The sequence below is a fragment of the Humulus lupulus genome, chromosome 8, assembly GCF_963169125.1.
Source record: "Humulus lupulus chromosome 8, drHumLupu1.1, whole genome shotgun sequence".
In the NCBI taxonomy this organism is placed as follows: domain Eukaryota; kingdom Viridiplantae; phylum Streptophyta; class Magnoliopsida; order Rosales; family Cannabaceae; genus Humulus; species Humulus lupulus.
The window spans coordinates 48,311,023-48,323,710 of NC_084800.1; positions in this window are offsets into that span (position 1 = coordinate 48,311,023).

Consider the following 12,688-nt stretch of genomic DNA (forward strand, 5'->3'; position numbering starts at 1 on the left):
TGAAGGGAAAGTCTAAACCCGGGCAGCTAGCAATGGCCATTCAGGGCGAAGAGGAATCTCAGGGACCCTTGGTGGATCCTGAGATTAAAAAACCTCAGAGCGCCGAAGAGGAAAAGGTCGCCTTAAGTGAGGACATGGACCCCCGAGTAGGCGAAGACAGATCCGGGCTCCAGGCCATTGAGGAGCTCGAGGAGGTGAACCTTGATCCGCAAAATCCATCACGGATGGTCAAGCTCGAGAAAAACCTCTGTAGCAAGAGGAAGACGGAGCTGGTTACATTTCTCCGGGCTAATTTAGATGTATTTGCCTGGTCCCACGAGGACATGGTAGGAATTAGCCCGAGTGTCATCATGCACACGCTCCATCTGGATAAAAGCGTTCCTGTCAAGTCTTAGAAGCAAAGGCGTTTAGGAACAACCCGAGCTGAAGCCCTAGAAGAAGAGGTAGCCCGACTCAAAAAATGTGGCTTTATCCGGGAAGCCAAATTTCCAATTTGGGTCGCCAATCCCGTGCTAGTTCCAAAGCCCAACGGGAAATGGCGGACCTGCATTGACTTCTCCGACCTGAATAAGGCCTGCCCCAAGGATTGTTTTCCATTGCCAAGGATCGACCAGTTGGTGGACGCCACAGCGGGGCACGAGCTCATGTCCTTTATGGACGCGTACTCAGGCTACAATCAGATCGCGATGAATCCGGTGGACCAGGAACACACTAGCTTCATGACCCCGACTAATGTCTATTGCTACAAGGTCATGCCGTTCGGTCTGAAGAACGCCGGAGCTACCTACCAAAGGCTAGTAAACAGAATGTTCGCGGACCAGCTCGGAAAGAACATGGAAGTATATGTTGATGACATGCTCGTCAAGTCAAAGACTGCCGACAACCATGTTTCCGACCTGGAAGAATGTTTTAAAATACTACGGAAATACGGCATGAGGCTCAATCCCCAGAAATGCACTTTTGGTGTCGCATCCGGGAAATTCCTGGGGTTCATAGTTAATACCCGAGGAATCGAGGCAAACCCCGACAAGATCAAGTCACTGCTCGAGCTTCCTTCCCCCAGGTCGCGGAAAGATGTCCAAGGCCTCACAGGAAGGGTAGCAGCACTCAACCGATTCATTTCCAAGTCAGCCGATAAGTGTTTGCCCTTCTACAACCTGCTCCGGGGAAACAAGAAGTTTGAATGGACAGTAGAATGCGAAAGCGCATTCCTCGACCTGAAGGCACATCTGGCCGAACCACCTGTGCTATCCAAGCCCAAGGCAGGAGAGTCTCTCTTCCTCTACCTGGCCGTCCCTAAGGACGCGGCCAGCGCCGTACTAGTACGAGAGGAAGACCAAGTTCAGAAGCCAGTTTATTACATCAGCAAGAGACTCCTCGGAGCAGAATCACGGTACCCACTGATGGAAAAATTGGCGTTCTGCCTAATCACGGCCTCGCGAAAGCTCAGACCGTACTTCCAGTCCCACTCGGTACACGTCATGACCGATCAGCCTCTAAGGCAGGTTTTGCAAAAACCTGAAGCATCGGGACGTTTGTTAAAGTGGGCGGTCGAACTCAGTCAGTTCGAGATTTTCTATACTCCACGAACTTCCATAAAAAGTCAGGCCTTGGCCGACTTCGTGGCAGAATGCACGGGATTCTAGGAGGATCCATCAGAAGGCTCACCTCAGCTCACCTCGCCCGAATCGTTGTGGAAGATCTTTGTAGATGGTTCATCCAACGAGAACGGCTCTGGGGCCGGAATCATTCTGATATCCCCCGAGGGACATAGGTTCCACTCGGCGCTAAGGTTCGGGCTCAAGGCCTCCAACAACGAGGCGGAATACGAAGCTTTGTTAGCCGGGTTGAGGATAGCCAATGAGTTAAAGGCGAGCTCCGTCCAGTGCTTTAGTGACTCCCAGCTCGCGGTAAACCAGGTTTTGGGCGAATATCAGGCGCGGGGACCCAAGATGCCCGCCTATTTGGCAAAGGTAAAAGCCGAGCTGTCCGCATTTGAATGAGGATCGATCGAACAGATACCTCGAGAACAGAACGCCAATGCGGATGCCCTTGCCAAACTCGCCACCTCCGGAGAGACGGAGACTCTGGGGTTGGTGCCAATAGAATTCTTGGAAAAACCAAGTATAGAAGGAGATCGGGCAGAGGTCGAGATGATTGATGTTCGGCCGACCTGGATAACCCCCATTCTTGAGTATCTCGTCGAGGGCAAGCTGCCTGAAGGACGTAACGACGCGCGGCGGGTCCTATATCAAGTTCCTAGATATACAATAGTTGATGGGGTATTGTACCGACGTGGGCACTCCCTACCTCTCCTCCGATGCGTTCTTCCAGGTGAGGCGAAGGCCATCCTGCAGGAAATTCACGAAGGATTCTGCGGAGACCACACTGGGGGGCAAAGCCTGGCCTTAAAGGTTCTCAGGCAAGGTTATTACTGGCCAACTCTGTCCAAAGACGCGATCTCATACGTGAAGAAATGCGACAAGTGCCAGCGATTCGCTGCAGTTTCCCGAGCTCCTCCAGTCGAGCTAAGGATGATTTCGGCTCCTTGTTCGTTTGCTGTTTGGGGAATAGACCTAGTGGGCGCCCTGCCCACTGGAAAGGGCGGGGTCCGTTATGCCGTAGTAGCCATCGACTACTTTACCAAATGGGCTGAGGCAGAACCATTGGCAACAATCACATCGAAGAAGGTACTCGACTTCGTGGTTAAAAGCATCATCTGTCGATTCGGCCTGCCGAAGAAAATCGTCTCCGACAACGGCACTCAGTTCGATAGCGACCTGTTCACCGAGTTTTGTGAAAGGCACGGAATTATGAAAAGCTTCTCCTCCGTGGCCTATCCTCAGGTGAATGGCCAGGTCGAGGCTGTCAACAAGACTCTAAAGGCGAGCCTCAAGAAAAGATTAGATGAGGCAAAGGGGGTTTGGCCAGAACAGCTCCCCCAGGTCCTATGGGCATACCGGACCTCGCATCGGACTCCTACGGGTCATACTCCTTTCTCCCTAACCTTTGGGAGTGAAGCAGTCCTCCCCGTGGAAGTTGAGGTTCTGTCGCATAGAGTCCAGTCCTACGACCAAGATCGGAACCATGAGCTCCTGTGCCATTCCCTCGATCTAATTGATGAAAGGCGAGAGGATTCGCAACTCCAGCTCGCCCATTATCAGCAGAAGATCACTTGCTACTTCAACTCTAAAGTCAAAAGGTGCACCTTTAGCGTTGGCGACTATAAGGAGAGTTTTCCTGGCCGGGAAGGATCCCAAAGATGGAGTCTTGGGACCAAACTGGGAAGGAACATACCAGGTCATCGAAGTCATCAAGGAAGGAACTTATAAATTAGCTCGACCTGATGGAGGGGCGGTCCCGCGAACTTGGAACGTCATCCACTTAAAGAAATATTATCAATGATCCACTTGTAAGGCCTGGAAGGCCACTTTCTATATATTAATAAAAAATCAGCTTTTTGCGCACATTTGCAATTGTAATCTTAAAGTAACCACGAAAGACCCTTTCCCAGTTACTTGGGGGGCATATGGTACCTGGATATAACCAGGTCTCCTTAACGACTTAGATGTTGATTTTTATCTATGGATCGCTGCTCTTCCTAAAGAGCTCGAGACACGGATAAGGGTTAACGCCAACTAAGTCCTATCCTGGTTTTAACTGGGTCATAAAACTTGGAAGTTGCTCTTCCTAAAGAGCTCGAGACACGGATAAGGGTTAACGCCAACTAAGTCCTATCCTGGTTTTAACTGGGTCATAAAACTTGGAAGTTAACTTAAATTTATTGATCGTGGTTCTTCTTAAAGAACTCGAGATATGGATAAAAGTTAACACGAACTAAGTTTTCAAAATAAGCTCCTGGTTTTAACTGGGTCATAAAACTTGGAAGTTAACTTAAATTTATTGATCGTGGTTCTTCTTAAAGAACTCGAGATATGGATAAAAGTTAACACGAACTAAGTTTTCAAAATAAGCTCCTGGTTTTAACTGGGTCATAAAACTTGGAAGTTAACTTAAATTTATTGATCGTGGTTCTTCTTAAAGAACTCGAGATATGGATAAAAGTTAACACGAACTAAGTTTTCAAAATAAGCTCCTGGTTTTAACTGGGTCATAAAACTTGGAAGTTAACTTAAATTTATTGATCGTGGTTCTTCTTAAAGAACTCGAGATATGGATAAAAGTTAACACAAACTAAGTTTTCAAAATAAGCTCCTGGTTTTAACTGGGTCATAAAACTTGGAAGTTAACTTAAATTTATTGATCGTGGTTCTTCTTAAAGAACTCGAGATATGGATAAAAGTTAGCACGAACTAAGTTTTTAAATAAGTTCCTGGTTTTAACCGGGTCATAAAACTTAGAAGTTGATTTAAATCTATTTATCGTTGTTCTTCTTAAAGAGTGCAAGATATGGATAAAAGTTAACACGAACTAAGTTTTGTAAAAAAAAAAATATATATATATAATGTAGCCAGAAGCATGAAAAAAGCCTAAGTTAAAAAGTGTGAATTAAAGGCAAAGCGTCTCGAGGTGAAAACACCTCATGCAAAGGTTACACAAAATACTTAAAAATATCCGAAGGTAAAGAAGGAAAAAGCGTCCTAATCCCCATCGGTTGGCCCCTTGGAGGTCGCTGTCTCACCATGCTTCACTGCGCCAGAGGCTTCCCCAGTCTCCGAGGGCGGCGCCTCTTTGTCGAGGCGAGCTTGGAACTTCACCAGCAGGCGCGCCCAGAGATTCGGTGGCATGAAAGAGAAGTCAGCCTCCGAGTTGTGGGCCCAGCAGTGGTAGAATAGATCCTGCATGGACTGCTCCGAGGTGGCCCGTTCAGCTTCCAGGGCGGCCTGGGCCTCAGTCTTCGTTGCCTCGAGGTCTTTCCGCGAGGTGGCAAGGGAGGTCTCGAGCTCTTGGACCTTCGAGCGTGTCCTCTCCAACTCGGCCTTCGAGGTCGCCAATGCATCTTTTTCCACCTGAGCCTCCTGGAGAGCGGCCTGGTGCCCGGTCCTCATTTCCTCGAGCTGAGCTCTGGCCCTGGTGATGCTCCGGTGGATTGCAGCGACGCCCTACGAGAAATGAAAGATAAATTGGCTAAGTGGAAAAATAAGGCAATATGCAAGTGTAAAAGCTTTAAAAGAATGGGGTAGCTTACCGTTAGGGTCATGCCCATTGAAGACTCTATTACGTCAACCGGGCTCATTGTCTCAATAGCCCGGAGCTCCTTCTCTTTGAACTTGTAGAAATGGCTGACGGCATAGTTCGCCGATTCGTACACCGTTCCCCGGAAGGCCTCTGGGATCTTCTCCAGGTCCTGGGGATCGACCGGGATGCGTACCTCGGGGGCTACCACGTCCGGAGTCCCGATCTCCATACCTATGTCCTGGGGGGCAGGCGGAACTCGCTGAGGCGGTGGAGGCATTTGTCCTGCTCTGGCAGCTGGAAGGATCGTCCCTAAGACCTGGGCTGGCGGGGTTTTCTCCTTCTCCTTTGCTGGAGATTTAGTGGAGACCCCGGCGAAGCTCTTGGAACCCCGGAGCCTTTTCAGTCTTAGCCCGGCTGGGGGGATCCCCCCGAAGACTATGCCCCGCAAGCTATCCTCAGGCTGAGACATCTCTTCTGTCAAACAAAAAACATGGTTATTACAAGTTAGCAATCATACAAAGATAAGGACAAAAGTATAAAGCTAAAAAGCATGTAAATACTGAGGGAGCCCTACCTCCCAAGCTGGAAGAACCTAAGACGATTATTTCACGAACTGGCGCAGGTTCTAGGTCCGGTTTTGACTCAGGGCTAGACTCTTCTACATACTGCCTAAGCCCCGGAGCATAGATACCCCTCTGGAGTGATGGCCATGTGCGTAGGTTGGTCCCATACTTCTCGAATAAGATCGACCTAAAAGCTAGGGTGTTATCTACTACTACGGTACCCCTAGGCCGGCTCTCTTGGTGATCCAGCACGAGCCGGTCAACACAATGGAGTAGGAGTGTGTTCAGGTCCGGGTCCCTTCGGTGACGATGGACGATCTGCCTAGGATTGAACCTAACCAGCCGGGGGTCTGCAGTGGCCCTATCTAGATTCTTAAACAAGTAAGGGTTACCTTGGCCGGAAGGACCCGTGGCTGCGCCGGATTGGATCCTCTCCTCGCCCATCCTCTGGGCGACCTCCAAAGTCCTCTTCCTATTCATCACGAGCGGAACTTCGGCCACCTCATCCTCCTCGTCTTCCTCTACCGCGACCTCCTCCAAGCTCGCGGGCTGGGGGCGGCCCCCGGGGCCTCTTCAGGTTCAGGGTCTGATTTGGGAAAATCAGTTTGCAGAACACCATCGTCTCGTCCGTTACGAGCACACGATAGTCCTTCTCACTGGGGGGCAAGCCCGCCAGTGTTTCATATTGGCCCCCGAGGGTCACAGACTTTTCGGTCCTCGCGTAGATGGCTGCAAGATTGGCTGGAATCAGAATGGAATACGGGAGGAGTTAAAATAAAATAACACTTAAAAGGCGAGCTAAGATCGGGGATTACTTACGAGGACGATTGAAGTAGTGGTGGTCGCAGTTCCGAAACCCAGTTGACATGAAGAACTGGTCCTTGAAGTCATTTGGGTTGCTGGGCAGCTCGATGACCGCCGCCGTATTGGGAAAACGGGTTAAATAGTAAAACCCGTCACCTCGCCCCCACTGATCCGGGCTGGCTTTGAGGTAAAAGAAATATAAAATATCAGCAGGAGTAGGGACCTCCCACTCCTGCTTCTTGAATAAGTACCTCAACCCTGCCAGCAGACGGTAGGAGTTGGGGGGGAGCTGAAATGGGGCCAACCCCACGTAGTTCAGGAAATCAGCGAAGTACTGATCCAGGGGAAGGAAGGCCCCTGCCTTGAAGTGTTCACCGCTCCAGGCCGCGAACGATTCATCGAGCGGCGTGCAGCTCCGCTCGCCATCCGAGGCAGGTCGGGCAATTACGGAGGCTTTCCCCAGTGGAATGTTGTGAGTGAGGAAGAGTTTGTTGATCTTCGCCTGGTCGGTTAACTTTGAGACGATTCTCTCCGCCTCAAAGAATGCGTCGGGGGCCACCTCGACCTCCTTCTCCACGGCCGGCCCGAAGCGGGGGATCGGGGAGCTAGGCATCACCGCCTTTCCTTTTTCCTGCTGGGAGGCCGAGCTTCCAACGTTCTTCTGGGGGAGGTTCTTTTTTGGAGCCATCTGGTCGCCTAGCGAACAAAAGAAAACACTTTAGAAAAGGCGACCCAAGCAGGAGAAAGAAGCAATTATTATTTGCACGAGCTGAGGTAAGCCCAGCTCGTGGAGAGTGGAACCACGCGGTTCAGTGAACACACGCGTATACTCCCAACAGATCCCAGATTACTCGGAATTCGCGTGTCAGGGGGTTCAGAATAGAATTTGCCTTGGGGGGGAAAGTTTCAATAGGCAGAAAATTACAAAACTGCTTAAAGGCGTGTTCCCTAAGCTACCCGGTTTTGCACCCAACAATTCCCAAAACTCCTACCCATAATTTTTTCCAGAAAAAGCATCCTGAAACCCATACTCTAAAGTGATTTCCTACAACAAATATGCCCTAACCTAAAAAGGGCTGTCACCCTCCATATCCACACAACCCAGAAAACCCTTGCATGCGGCTATAACAATTTTTTTTACCTAAGCTATAGTAGCATGTTTTCAAAGTGAACAGGGTCAGGAAACTTACAGTGTATGGCTGGGAGGTCGACGAGGGCGTTGCGTTGGTAGGAGCTTCGTTGGTGTAGTAGCTTCTAAAGCTTCGGAGAAATCCGTGCTCCTAAGCTTCGTGAACGATGAAAATGGCAGCAACAGGGTTGAGGGTTTCGTTCTTCTGAAATATGGAGAGGGAAGAAGAAAGGAGATTTGGAAAATTTCGAATGAAAGGGTGGCCCGTGCGTAGGGTGGCCACCCCCTTTTTATATACGTGAAAGATCACGTGTAGAAGGCTCTTGGATGGCCCTGGTGAGGGATCCGAGGCCTTCCACTCGAAATACGAAACGACGGCTGGGCATAGGCTAGGCCATTAAATGCGGTTCTCGTAAGACGTACCGTCACCACCCACGACGTTCCACGTATCAGACGCCTGCGTAAAGAGTGGAATGCGAAGATTTTATGGGGAAGTCTAAAAGTCCCTACTGTGGTCTTATATACGACGTCATGTACCACGAGCAGGAGCTTGGGGGGCAGATGTACGCCCTGATTTTCCCACGGGCTGATTAGTAGACCGAGCTACGGACTAATCACAATTAGTCCATGAACATCCCCAAGACCGAAGCTCCCGTTTCGAGGTCGTACCTTCTTAGCTCGAGCAATCCCTAAGAACTCGCCAAGGTTGCCCAGGACTGGAGCAAAGAATCTGAAGTCCGAAGGTCGGGTTAGGGGAGCAGCCTGTGGCACGAGCTATATATGGAGCTCTGACCCTCTGTAAAGTCAACACACGCAAGATAAACGTGCATATATCTGACATCACGTGTCCGATATCTCCCTGACTTCTCGGACATGCAGCAGGAACGTGCGTGTTCAGAAACCCACGGCTGGGTTGGGCCGTGCGGCCCATTATCTCCTTACCTATCGATTTGACCATACTTATGTGTCAGGTTTAGGAATTAATTATGAATGTCACAGAGTTGATATGACAAATAAGAAGGTCACGGGATGACCTCCTTACCAACTTCCAGGTGCCTTCTCCTATAAATATGGAGAACCTGGGAGTTGATAAGGGTTGGGAAAAATAGTCTCTGAAGAGATATATGCTTTGTAACCAAATAACCAGAATATATCAATAATATTGACTAGTGGAGTAGAAGGATTTTAACATTCGAACCACTTAAAAACGTGTCTTGAGTCACCTAGTTCATTCTCTAATATTCTATATCTGTGACGGTTCTATATTCAGCACTAATCCCTTTCTCTTCTTCTCTTAATTACCTGTTGGCGAAGAACCGCGTCAACAGGTATCAAGCTCGGGTCCAAAGCTCATGTCTTGCTCGAATGGAGGAAATGAAGCCAGAACCTCATCCATGAATCCCAAGTCAGGAGTTTCGTCTTCAGAAATATTAGCATTTTTCCCAGTCGCATGAGCAAAAATTTCATACTAACCAGGGAAAGTGACTTTGTTGGAGAGCAGAAATGGCTGTAGGCAGAAATGACTGTGCAGATGCTTAACGATGGAGGAGCTTCGAAACCCAGAACTTGACGATGGAGGAGCCTCCAAGATGTCCGAGATCTCGCCCAAAACCCAGAACTTAGAACCCAGATCTTGCACTCCGTTCTGAAGCTCCTTTCAAAGGCACTGGCGTGGTGGGTTGTTGTCGGGGGTGGGTGAACGCCGAAGGTGGTTCTTACATGGGTGGGTTTGTTAGATTTTTATTTTATTCAGGTGGGGATGAAAAAAAATAATACCCAATACACTCATGCCTATTTTATTAGCAAGTTCCATCAATATAAAACCCAATCAGATTTAAAAAAAAAAGTTCCCACGGGTGGGGACGTTTTTAACGCCCGCACCACAGATTTTTCCTAATATATATATTTATTATTTTTTTTAATTATTTCATTTTACTTTAATTAATAAAATATGTTTAAAGATATAATATTTAAATGATTTAGAGAAATATATAGAGAAGTTGATGTATAGTATAATATAAAACTTATAGATAAAATAGAAAAATGTGTGTTTTGAGAAAGTATTTTAAAAAATGAAATAAAGCATATCTATGGAGAGTGCTCTTAAACTGTGGTAAGTAAAGATAATAATGTTATTTGGGGCAGTGTGCCAAACTAATATAAAACATTCATTATGATTACTAGTATACGGAGTTAATATTACATAATGAAGATTCTATACAGTTCATCTGCGTTGTCTCAAGTTCAAGACTTGCTCTTTCCTATCCTTTCTACATTTTATGGATAGTGTAAATGCATGCCTTTTATGTTGGAATCTAAAGATTAAGTTTTGTGATATTGTCCTCGTTTTCTTACATGAACCAAATTTTAGAGGTATGCTATAATACTTTTCTCTTTGCCTTTTTAGTTGTAAGCTCTATCAAGTTTTCCTCTACAGTAGCATGTTTCATAAATGATTTCCCCAAGACACGGTCATGCAAATTAAGATCTAATACCACGTTATTATAGAGCCAAAGCACCAAACTTCAATACTAGTGCACCTTAACTTTGGGGGAATGTAAGTTATGAATATTGTCCGACCTTTTTAACCGAGGAGCCTTCCAGCTGAGATCGCACAGGACTCGCAATTACCATACTCAAGAAAATGGGTCTATGCAGATTTTGTTAGAATATTTATTTATATGGAATATAAAATCAATATGTTATAATTAATTGATTTAATATATAAAAGTTAATATTTTATTTATTGACAAATTTTTTATTTAATGGTTAATATTATTGGTTACCTAATTTTGTTTGTTGTCCGATTTTGCATATAATAACTGATTGAGATAATATATCAATTTGTAGCAGAGACTATGATGAAATTTCTCACTTTATAAATATATAGTACCGGTCCCCAAACTCGCTAGTTATTATTCTGTCTTTCAGTAACTCCATCTAAAAGAGTTAGTGAGTGCTTGGAAGTCCATTCTAATTTCTCTTTTTTTCTTTTGTAAATTTAGAGTTGTAGATCGAGATTATCAATAGTAAAAGCTCGAGGTACATATATTTGATCCTCTAAAATTTATAACAATCTGTTGATTCCACTTTAAGATTGTTATGAATCTAGATTAATATTTAATCTAACATTTAGTATCAAGAGTCATGTATACTTCTGCCTTGTTCATATACGCAGACATTTATATATATATATATATAAATTTGAGTTTTTGTTTTGGCCGTGTATATATATGTTTATTATAGCTGTATACATCAATATTTTTTTTTTGTATTTTGGTTGTGTTTTATTGCCTTTGTTGTTGGGTTTACTTTGCTTTCTTCATTCCTAACATTTTTGGGCATAAAAAACTTATAAAATATGGTTTGTAAATATAGTTTTTTTTTTTAGTTTTGGCCTAGAGTTTTAATGCCTCAAAGTTTTGGATTTTTGTTTCAAAACTAATTTTCAATATAAGTATCATTAGAAATCCTTAAGATTATTCTTTCTAATTATTTATGTATCAAAATCGAGTTTTGAGAAACTAACAATAGTTTTGAAACATTCATGAACCCAATAATGGCAAAAATTTATTTTTGAAATTACAAACAGTTTTTTCGTTGTTGTTTTAAAATATGTGAGATTCTCTACTAAATTGCACCAATGACAATATGTCACGTCCTAGGGAGTTGGGCACCCTAAGTCACCTCGTCGCAATGCACAAAAATATTAATATTAATTTGTATAGTGATATATTTATATAAAAAATTTAATTAATTTGGTAGTGGTAAGTAGAGAAAATAATGGAGTGCCAATAATTACATCTTAAATAAATGTTAAGAAAATTGACCTCCTTATTTTTGTGGATTTTTTTTCTTTCCATAATTACCTCAATTCTCTTGTTTATTTTAAGGGTGGCAAAATGGATTTCGAAATGACAACACGACTAAAAAATGACACGATTTTTGTGGGTTAGTTGGAAAAATTAAGTGCGGGTCGGAAATGGGTTGGACCCGTTTGATTTGACACAACATTTTTTTGGATTAGGTTAGGGTCAACTCATGTGACACAAAACTGACACGAATTAACCCGTTAAAGTTCACTATATTATTAAAATTAATTAAAATATTATTTATTTTTCCATAAAAGATAAATATAAAGTAGAAAGAAAATTCTTTAAAATAATATAGCATAACTAATACACACTTGATAACTATTTGATATTAAAAATTAGTTTATTGTGTTGATGTATTGTGATAAATTATTTAATTCATCAATTTTGTTTATTAGAAACTTTATACATTTGTATGTAGTGTATTAGTCAAATGAGTGAAACAAATTGTTGCAAAAAAAATATATATAAAATAAATCAAATATGTGATACTAATCATGTCGATCTACAAATAGTGTGGGATGGGTTTGGTCCACACGTGAACATGACGGGTCGACACGAGAACACGATAGGTGGGGTTAGGGTTGAGATTTTTTGACACAAAACATAAACGGGACGGGTTAGGGTTGATCAATTAGACACGCCAACTCGCCATGATACTACACGAACACGACACAATGACATGAATCGCCACCCCTAGTTTATTTATTTATTTTTGGTTTTTTTTAATCTTAGAATGGGTATTATTTTTCCCGATCGTTTTTCGACTACATCATATTAGGGGTGTTTGCGGTACGAGTGGTGCAATATTTTGCTAATTTATTGGATCGTACTACATATATGGTTTGAGTAATTTTCTAAATTGCATCTACACCGTATAGACCTCAAAACCGCACAAACTGCACCACAAAAATGTGGTGCAATATGGGAGGTTTACACCTATTGCTAATATAATTTAATAATTAAACATTATAATAAAGTTCATAACAATTTTGAGAGGGGAATGAAAGTTCCATTTAACATGTTGCATTAATCAAATGTGGATTGGAACAAACAAAGTGGGCCTTATTTTCAATGGGCTACATTAAGTTTAAATGTGCTACAAATGAAAAACATACAAAAATTTTTTTTGATATATATATATATATAATAATGTAGTGAGATGCAATTTGAGCCACATT